This window comes from Gorilla gorilla, chromosome 15 (genome assembly GCF_029281585.2).
Source record: "Gorilla gorilla gorilla isolate KB3781 chromosome 15, NHGRI_mGorGor1-v2.1_pri, whole genome shotgun sequence".
In the NCBI taxonomy this organism is placed as follows: Eukaryota; Metazoa; Chordata; class Mammalia; order Primates; family Hominidae; genus Gorilla; species Gorilla gorilla.
Window position 1 is genome coordinate 36089057 of NC_073239.2, and position 9612 is coordinate 36098668.

General features: G+C 46.1%; 1 pseudogene; it reads left to right on the forward strand.

The window, feature by feature from the left end:
• The first annotated feature begins 814 nt into the window (after window positions 1-814).
• Window positions 815-3296, forward strand: LOC101130588 (exportin-6-like; annotated as a pseudogene).
• Window positions 3297-9612: the final 6316 nt, after the last annotated feature.

A 9612-nucleotide genomic window follows, 5' to 3' on the forward strand; every position in this document is an offset into this window, starting at 1 on the left:
AGGTATGGTCAAAAGACGGGAATTGAGAGTTACAGATTCCTCTGGTTCACGTTAAATTAAAAACCCCTGGGGAAGTAGTAAAGAGAAAGCAATATCCTATTCCTTCAAAAGCCAGGGTAAATTTAAAACCTCTGATTGAAGGTCTTCTCTGTGATGGGCTTCTGAACCCTGCATGTCTTCCTATAACACTCCAGTACTGCCTGTAAAAAGGCAGATGGCTCATACCGGTTAGGGCAAGACCTTAGAGCTATTAATCAGATACTCCAAACTACACACTCTGTTGTTCCCAATCCTAATACTATTATCAGTAGGATCCCATACAGCCACCAGTGGTTTACAGTAGCAGATTTAAAAATGCTGTGGTCGGGGGCGGCCGTGGGGTACGAGCGAGCGGCTCCAGGGCGGGCGCGCTCAGGGATGCTCTAGGGGGCGGCGGCGGCAGCAGCCGTGTGTGCTGAGGCGGCGAGGACAGCGCGGGCCCCTGGGCCTCTCCCCTGAGCCGGCTGCCCCGGCAGCGCAGCCAAGGCCCCGTCAGCCTCCGCCCCTTCAGCCTCCGGGCCGAGCCCGCCGCCACCTCTGCCCGCGGAGGCCGGGGAGCCCCCGCCTGCGCCCGCAGCCTCCCCCGCGCAGGGATCGGGCCGGGCGGGGGTCCCGAGCTGCTGCCCTCCTCGCCAGCAATCGAGCCCCATTTCCTACTTTTTCAGTTTCCTTGTGGAGGGGCCGGTGGGTCTAGATGACTTGTCTCAGGGGCCCCCGATGAGGCGACCCAGGCAGCCCTGCCCTTTTTAGAGGATCCCCTCAGAGCCCGGGGGGGAAGGGGTTATCTTTGCATGGGTAGGGGACTTCCCTAGTCTGCCGGAACCATGACCTGAACTGGGCGAGTGGGACGTGTCCAAAGCCCAAGAACCAGCTCATCTGAGCCGCCCCCTCCCCGGCCAGCATGGCATCTGAAGAAGCCTCTCTCAGAGCATTGGAAAGGCTGATGACAGAACTTTTTCACGATGGTACGACCAATGAAAGAAAACGTGAGATAGAGGAGCTTCTTAATAACTTTGCCCAGCAAATAGGAGCCTGGATATTCTTCCTGTACTTTCTCTCCAGCACTAGGAATGGCTATGTAATGATGTACAGTTTAACAGTTTTTGAGAATCTGATCAATAAAATGTGGCTTGGGGTCCCATCTCAGGATGAGATGGAAATCCACAGCTGACTGCCCAAACTCCTTTTGGCTCACCATAAAACCTTTCCTTACTTTATCCAGAGCAAGCTCTGCAAAGTTATTGTTGATATTGGACGTCAGGATTGGCCCATGTTCTACCATGACTTTTTTACTAACATTTTGCAGTTGAACCAATCCCCTGTGACAACCCCCCTTGGGCCGATCATGTTGAAGACAATTTCAGAGGAGCTGGCTTGTCCCCATGAGGACCTCAGTGTGGCTTGGAAGGAGGAGTTGCAGAAGCTGCTACTGGACCAGGTGCAGACAGTGCTTGGACTACTGACGGGTATCTTGGAGACTGTCTGGGACAAACACAGTGTTACTGCTGCCACTCCACCACCCTCCCCGACCTCAGGAGAAAGTGGTGACTTACTGAGTAACCTGTTGCAGAGTCCTAGTTCAGCCAAACTGTTGAATCAGCCAATTCCCATCCTTGATATGGTGAGTGAGTATATCTGTTCCCTGGCCTTGGAGTGCCTGGCCCATCTGTTCAGTTGGATTCCTCTGTCTGCCGGCATCACCCCATCCCTCCTTACCACCACCTTCCACTTTGCATGATTTGGCTGTGACATCCGTGCCAGAAAGATGGCGTCAGTTAACGGCAGCAGCCAGAACTGTGTCTCGGTTCAGGAGCGGAGCCAGCTGGGGGTCCTGGCCATGTCCTGCATCAATGAACTCATTTCCAAGAGCTGTGTGCCGATAGAATTCGAGGAGTATTTACTGCTTATGTTCCAGCAGACTTTCTACCTCCTGCAGAAAATCACCAAGGATAACAATGCCCACACAGTGAAGAGCAGGCTAGAAGAGCTCGATGAGAGCTTTATTGAGAAGTTTACTGACTTTCTTTGGCTCTTTGTGAGTGTTCACCTAAGAAGAATCGAGTCTTACTCCCAGTTCCCTGTGGCGGAGTTTTTGACACTTTTGTTCAAGCACACATTTCATCAGCCTACTCATGAAGGTTAATTATCTTGTTTGGATAACTAGACACTCTTTTTGGACTATCTGACAAATAAAATTAAAAGTCATCTTGGAGACAAGGAAGCAGTTCTCAACAGGTACGAAGATGCCCTGGTGCTCCTCCCCACAGAGGTGTTGAATCAAATCCAGTTCAGATACAACCAGGCCAGCCGGAGGAGTTGGATGACGAGACTCTGGATGACGATCAGCAGATGGAGTGACAGCGGTACTTATGGCAGAGCTTGGAGGTGGTGGCCAAAGTGATGGAGCTCCTGCCCACGCACGCCTTGTCCACACTGTTCCCAGTTCTTCAGGGCAATTTAGAAGTTTATTTGGGATTACAGCAATTTATAGTTACTTCAGGGTCAGGACATAGGTTGAACATCATGGCGGAGAATGACTGCCGGTGGCTGCACTGCTCCCTGAGAGACTTGAGCTCCCTGCTGCAGGCCATGGGCCACCTGGCTGGGTACTTTATTAGGGATGTGTTTGCTGCATGGTTCAATGATGCCCTCACAGTCGTGGAGAGGTTGGTCAAAGTCACTCTGTACGGATCTCAGATAAAGTTGTACAACACTGAGCCGGGTGTGGTGGCTCACGCCTGTAATCCCAGCACTTTGGGAGGCCGAGGTGGGTGGATCACAAGGTCAGGAGACTGAGACCATCCTGGCTAACATGGTGAAACCCTGTCTCTACTAAAAATACAAAAAATTAGCCAGGCGCGGTGGCACGTGCCTGTAGTCCCAGCTATTCGGGAGGCTGAGGCAGGAGAATTACTTCAACCAGGGAGGGAGAGGTTGCAGTGAGCTGAGAACGTGCCACTGCTCTCCAGCCTGGGCAAGAGAGCAAGACTCCGTCTCAAAAAAAAAAAAAAAAATTGTGCAACATTGAAACTGATGTGCCATCAGTATTGAAACCTGACCTCACTGATGTACGTGTTCAGTCCCTGGCTGCGCTGCAGGCTTACTCTCACTGGTTAGTGCAGTATTGCAGTGAAGCTCACCAGCAGAACACACAGCAGTTCGTGACACTCATCCCTACTACCATGAACGCAATCACACCTCTAATCAGCACCAAGTTCTCGAAGCAGCAAAGCCGACAGTCTACACCTTTTACCTAACTCTGTCTCTCCTTCTGTTCCTATACCCATTTATTAGAAAATCTAAATATGACACAGAGTTAGACCCATGAATCTTTCCGCTTTATAAAACTGTTATTTCATGTTCCTTTTCACTTGTAGCCCACATGCATTCAAATACAACTTTACTTTTTAGTTATATAAGTTCCACATGCTTACTGTGAAAAAGCAAAATATTGTTCAGATTTCCAGGCTAAAAAGTTGTGATACCTTTGAAACATTTTCCTTCACGCGGTACACACAGTTGGGCATTGGTTGTGCAGGCAAACCTCGTTTTGTTGTGTTTCCCTTTATAGCACTTCTCAGATACTGTGTTTTTTTACAAGTTGAAGGCTTACGGCAACCCTGCATCGAGCAAATCTGTCAGCGCCATTTTTTCAACAGCATTTAGTGCTTCCGTGTGTCACATTTTGGTAATCGTTAGAATGTTTCAAACTTTTTCCGTGACTATATCTGACAGTGATTTGTGGTCAGTGATCTTTGATGTTACTATTGTAATTATTTTGGGGTGCCACAAACTGAAGACGGCAAACTTGATTGATAAATGTGTGTGTTCTGACTGCTCCACTGACTGGCGGCTTCCCCATCTTCCTGTCTTTAGGCCTCCCTATTCCCTGAGCCATTTAGTAACCCTACAATGACCTCTATGTGTTCAAGTGAAAGGAAGAATCACATGTCTCTTAATTTAAAAATCTAGAAATGATTAAGCTTAGTGAGGAAGGCGTGTCAAAAGCTAGGATAGGCCAAAGGCTGTTGAGCCAGTTAGTCAAGTTGCAAATGCAAAGGAAAAGTTCTTGAAGGAGATTAAAAGTTCTGCTCTAGTGAACACACAAGTGATAAGACAGCAGAACAGCCTTATTGTTGTTGATATGGGGAAAATTTCAGTGGTTCGGATAGACCAAACCAGCCACAACATTCTTTTATGCCAAAGTCAAATCCAGATCAGGCCCTTCGATTCTCTGAAAGCTGAGAGAGGTGAGGAAGCTACAGAAGAAAAGTTGTAAGCCAACACAGGTTGGTTCACGAGGTTTAAGGAAAGAAGCCATCTCCATAACATAAAAGTGCAGGATGAAGCAGCAGGTGCTGAGGAGAAGCTGCAGCAAGTTCTCCAGAAGCTCTAGATAAGATCATTGATGAAGGTAGCCACACTAAACAACAGATTTTCAGTGTAGATGAGACGGCTTTATAGTGGAAGAAGGTGCCATCTGGGACTCCCATAGCTAGAGAGGAGGAGTCAGTGCCTGGCTTCAGAGCTTCAGAGGGCAGGCCAACTCTCTTGTCAGGGGGCACCTGCCACTGGAGACTTCAGGTTGAAGCCAGTGCTCATGTATCATTTGAAAATCCTAGGGCCCCTAGGAATTATGCTGAATCTACTTTGCCTGTCTCTATAAATGGAACAACAAAGCCTGAATGACAGCACATCTGTTTACATCATGGTTTACTGAATATTTTAAGCTCATTATTGAGACCTGCTCAGAAAAAAAAGATTCCTTTCAAAATACTACTGCTGATTGGCAATGCACCTGGTTACCTAAGGCCTCTGATGGAGATGTTCAAAGATATTAATTTCCATAGTTTCCATGCCTGCTCACACAACATCCATTCTGCAGTTCTGCAGCCCATGGATCAAGGAGTAATTTTGGCTTTCAAGTCTTATTACTTCAGAAATACATTTCATAAGACTATAGCTGTCATAGATAGTGGTTCCTCCAATGGATCTGGGCAAATAAATTGAAAATATTAATTCAAATAATGGAACTCATTTCACTGCACATATCATTAAGAAATTAGCCCAAGCACTAGACATAATGTGGGAATACCATACTCCTTGGCACCCACCTTCATCGGGAAGAGCAGAAAGAATAAATCAAACCCTGAAGAGTCACTTAACCAAATTAGTCTTAGAGACTCAGTTGCCATGGACTAAATGCCTTCCCATTGCCTTGCTAGGAATCTGAACCACCCCTCAAAAAGATGTTGGCCTATCCCCATATGAGATGCTATATGGGTTGCCCTATTTACACTCCACTGCTGACATTTCCACCTTCGAAACAAAAGATCAGTTTCTCAGACATTATATACTTGGTTTATCTTCCACTTTCTCTTCCCTTAGAACTAAAGGTCTTTTAGCACAGGCACCATCCCTGGAGTTCCCAGTACATCGACATCAGCCTGGGGATCATGTCCTCATCAAAAACTAGAAGGAGGAAAAGCTCGAACTGGCCTGGGAAGGACCTTATCTAGTGCTCCTAACTGCTGAAACCACAGTCCAGACAGCAGAAAAGGGATGGATCTATCACACCGAAGTCAAGAAAGTGCCGCCCCCTCCAGAGTCATGGGCCATAGTCCCAGGGGAAAACCCTACCAAACTAAAGCTAAGAAAATTTTTTTTTTTTTTGAGACAGAGTCTTGCTCTGTTGCCCAGGCTGGAGTGCAGTGGTGCAATCTTCACTCACTGTAACCTCCACCTCCCGGGTTCAAGCAATTCTCCCTCCTCAGCCTTTCGAGTAGCTGAGATTACAGGCATGTACCACTACACCTGTATAATTTTTGTACTTTTAGTAGAGACGGGGTTTCACCATGTTGGCCAGGCTGGTCTTGAACTCCTGACCTCAAACGATCCACCTGCCTCGACCTCCCAAAGTGCTGGGATTACAGGCGTGAGCCAAGCTAAGAAAAATTTAACTCTCTCATTACTCCTTCTTTCCTCACTCTATTGCCGACCACCTCATTATTAATGTAACAAAGTCAATTTCACCTCAAACTATTACATTTGATGCTTGCCTTGTTATACCTTGTGGAGACTTGTCAAGTTAAAGACAGCTCTCCACTTCAGAAAAGTACCTCTGTCCTTCCTGGCTCTCCTCAGACTGGACATTAGTGAATGGGGATCATTTAGTCTGGAGAGATTTCAATGAAGACCCCAGTATCAGCTGGGAGTCTTGCCCCGCAAGATAGAGCTTTTATGCCGCAGTTGGTCCAACATTCTGTGGACCACTAGAGAGCAAGGATGAGCTGCCCCAACCAGTGGTTGTAATTTCCTAAAGTCATATATTCATTTTACTAAAGGAACAGCTTCACCTAGCTGTCAGCTGAACCGTGCAATCCAGTACAGGTTATTATCTCAAACTCTCAAAGCTCTTCCCCTTCTCTAAGCCGGTTCCCTTCTTTAAGCCGGTTTTATGGTGTGGGGGATGAGGTTTCAGAAACAGACCCTATCAGATCCTTTGAAATACTCTTCATTGATCCTCTGCCGCCTACACCTTCCCTTAAGCCTTCTTTCAAAAGCTCTCACAACAAAACTGTTGTTCTCCTCCATCTAATGACAAGACCAAGGTAGTTAGTTATTATAGAAGTTAAAGACCTAAAACAAACTTTGGCAATTGAGACAGAATATCAAGATGCTAATGCCTGGTTGGAATGGATCAAACATTCCATCCACACTTTAAACAAAAGCAATTGTTATGCTTGTGCGCATGGCAGACCAGAGGCCCAGATTGTCCCCTTTCCATTAGGATAGTCCTTTAGTCTACTAGGCATGGGCTGTATGGTTACTTTTTTCCAGGATTACACAGCCTGGGGTAAAAAGTCGTGTCAAGCTCTCTCTGCTATATCCTGAAGTTCAATACCTATAACCTGAAGTTCAATACCTGAAGTTCTGCTATATCCTGAAGTTCAATACTCTCTCTGCTATATTCTGAAGTCAGCCCCCAAGGTCCACCCAGCTTCTGTCTCCTGATACTAAGTTCACTTCGTATCTCTCACTACAAGGAGGAAACTTAGCATTCCTTGGAGACCTAAAAGGATGCAGTGAGCTTAAGACTTTCCAAGAGCTTACCAGTCAGCCAGCCCTTGTTCATCCCCGAGCATATGTATGGTGGTATTGTGGTGGACCTTTACTGGACTCTCTGCCAAGTAACTGGAGCAGCACTTGTGCTCTAGTTTAATTGGCTATCCCTTTCACCCTAGCATTTCATCAACCAGAGATAGGAAAAATACAACATCATAAAACAAGGGAAGCTCCTTATGGGTCTTTCAACTCCCACATTTATTTAGATGCAATTGGAGTCCCATGAGGAGTACCAGATAAATTTAAAGATCAAGATTAAATAGCTGCAGGATTTGAGTCAGGATTAAATAGCTGCAGGATTTTGTGGGTGACAATTAATAAAAACATAGATTGGATAAATTACATCTATTATAATTAGCAGTGGTTTATTAATTACACCAGGGATGCTGTCAAAGGGATAGCAGAACAACTGGGGCCCACTAGCCAGATGGCCTGGGAAAACAGAATGGCCCCAGATATGATATTAGCTGAAAAAGGCAGTGTTGGTGTTATGATTAAAACTCAGGGCTGTACCTTTATCCCAAACAACACTGCCCCCACTGGGAGCATAACAAGGGTCTTACAAGGACTTACCGCTTTATCCAATGAATTAGTTAAAAATTCTGGAGTCAATAACCCTTTCTCAGGATGGCTAGAAAGGAGGTTCAGTAGATGGAAAAGATCATAGCCTCAATTCTTACTTCTCTTGCAGCTGTAATAGGTGTACTCATTCTTGTTGGGTATTGTGTCATACCATGCATCCGTGGGGCAGTGCAAAGAAACAGCACCTACTAAAACCTCCCTTAACTTTCCTCCACCTTATTCAGAAAAGCTTTTTTCTTTTAGAGGATCAAGTCAAGCCGCAAAGCCAAGACATGTTAAAGAGGTTTGAAGAGGAAGGCCTATGAAAATTGAAAGGGGGGGATTGTAGGATACAGTAAATTCCTCTTCAGAGTTTAGCCTGCTAACTTCGTTTAAAATTCAAGAGGGTGGCTGGGTGCGGTGGCTCATGCCTGTAATCCCAGCACTTTGGGAGGCCGAGGCAGGCAGAATATGAGGTCAGGAGATTGAGACCATCCTGGCTAACATGGTGAAACCCTGTCTCTACTAAAAAATACAAAAAAATTAGCCAGGCGTGGTGGCAGGCGCCTGTAATCCCAGCTACTCAGGAGACTGAGGCAGGAGAATGGCGTGAACCCGGGAGGCAGAGCTTGCAGTGAGCCTAGATTGCACCACTGCACTCCAGCCTGGGTGACAAAGCAAGACTCCATCTCAAAAAAAAAAAAAAAAAAATTCAAGAGGGAGAAAAAATCATTAAGTACAATGAATTCTGAGTTCCTCTTCAAAGAACCAATATGTCAGTATGTTCAGCTTCCCTGTTCTTTGTTCTCCATTTTGAAGTTTAACTTCCTTGTTCTTTATGCCCCCTTGCCTCTAGTTTCAGTAAACAACCCCCTCCTAGCCTCTATCACCTGTTCTGTCCTTAGGCATCCTTACTCACCTGTTCTGTAACTGTCCTTCCTGCTGAAACTACTCACCCCGCCACTCCAGCTCATAGACTCGCTCTCTTTAAAATTTCCAACTGGAATTAGCTTAGACTGTGTGATCCAACCCTAGCCAATAGGGGAAAGACACAGCAGTAGGGACTAGCTGCATTAGGAATAAGACGCCCTTCTCCTCCCTTGTCTGGTGTGCTCTCACCATTGCTCCATCTGAGAGACGCACCCTTCTATAGAAGTAAATTGCTTTGCTGAGAAAATTTTTGCCTGAGTGCTATTTTCACTCTGCGGTACCGAGCACTTACTCCCAACAGTTTGGTTACATTTTTTATCACCCAGTGTGGGGCTATATGTCTCTACTGGTCTAGCGTGCCTGGTTTCCAATGGATGGAGCAATTGGCTGTGGCATCATGCCAGGGCTTACACATTCATGCTACCAGGCAGAGCAACAACTTCTCATGAGGATTAGCTGCTCGTGGCTAGCTGACCCCCCAGCTGGGATTCTAGGGTTGTCCCAGCAGCTGCCAAGAACATCTTTTCCCTCCTTCCCCCTCTGTGGCATCAGCTGCCTGCAATGCTTTATTAGTATAAGGAAAATGATAGTTGAGGAAGTTGACAGGATTCAAGACTGGGTAAATCAAACCAGTTTGCATGCTAGAAATCCTCTGTCTCTGCCATTTGGGCTTTATGCCATTTGGACCTGACATAGGTCTTTTGCAGTATCAGTTAGTCTAAGATTTATTAACTTCCCAGTCTCCTTCTACAGGAATTGGTTCAAGAGTACTCTGTGTTGATCTGTGTGTTTGTGTTCTTTTGATCTCTCCCCTGAGAATAGGCAACTTGACTTCCATTCCATCTAAGTGGCCATTGGGCTGTATATTGGCTTATTGGAAAGCTTATAGCTATGAACTCATAACAAAAAAGATAATGATTTTTTTTCATTGTAACACTGTTTGGCCTATGTATGTGT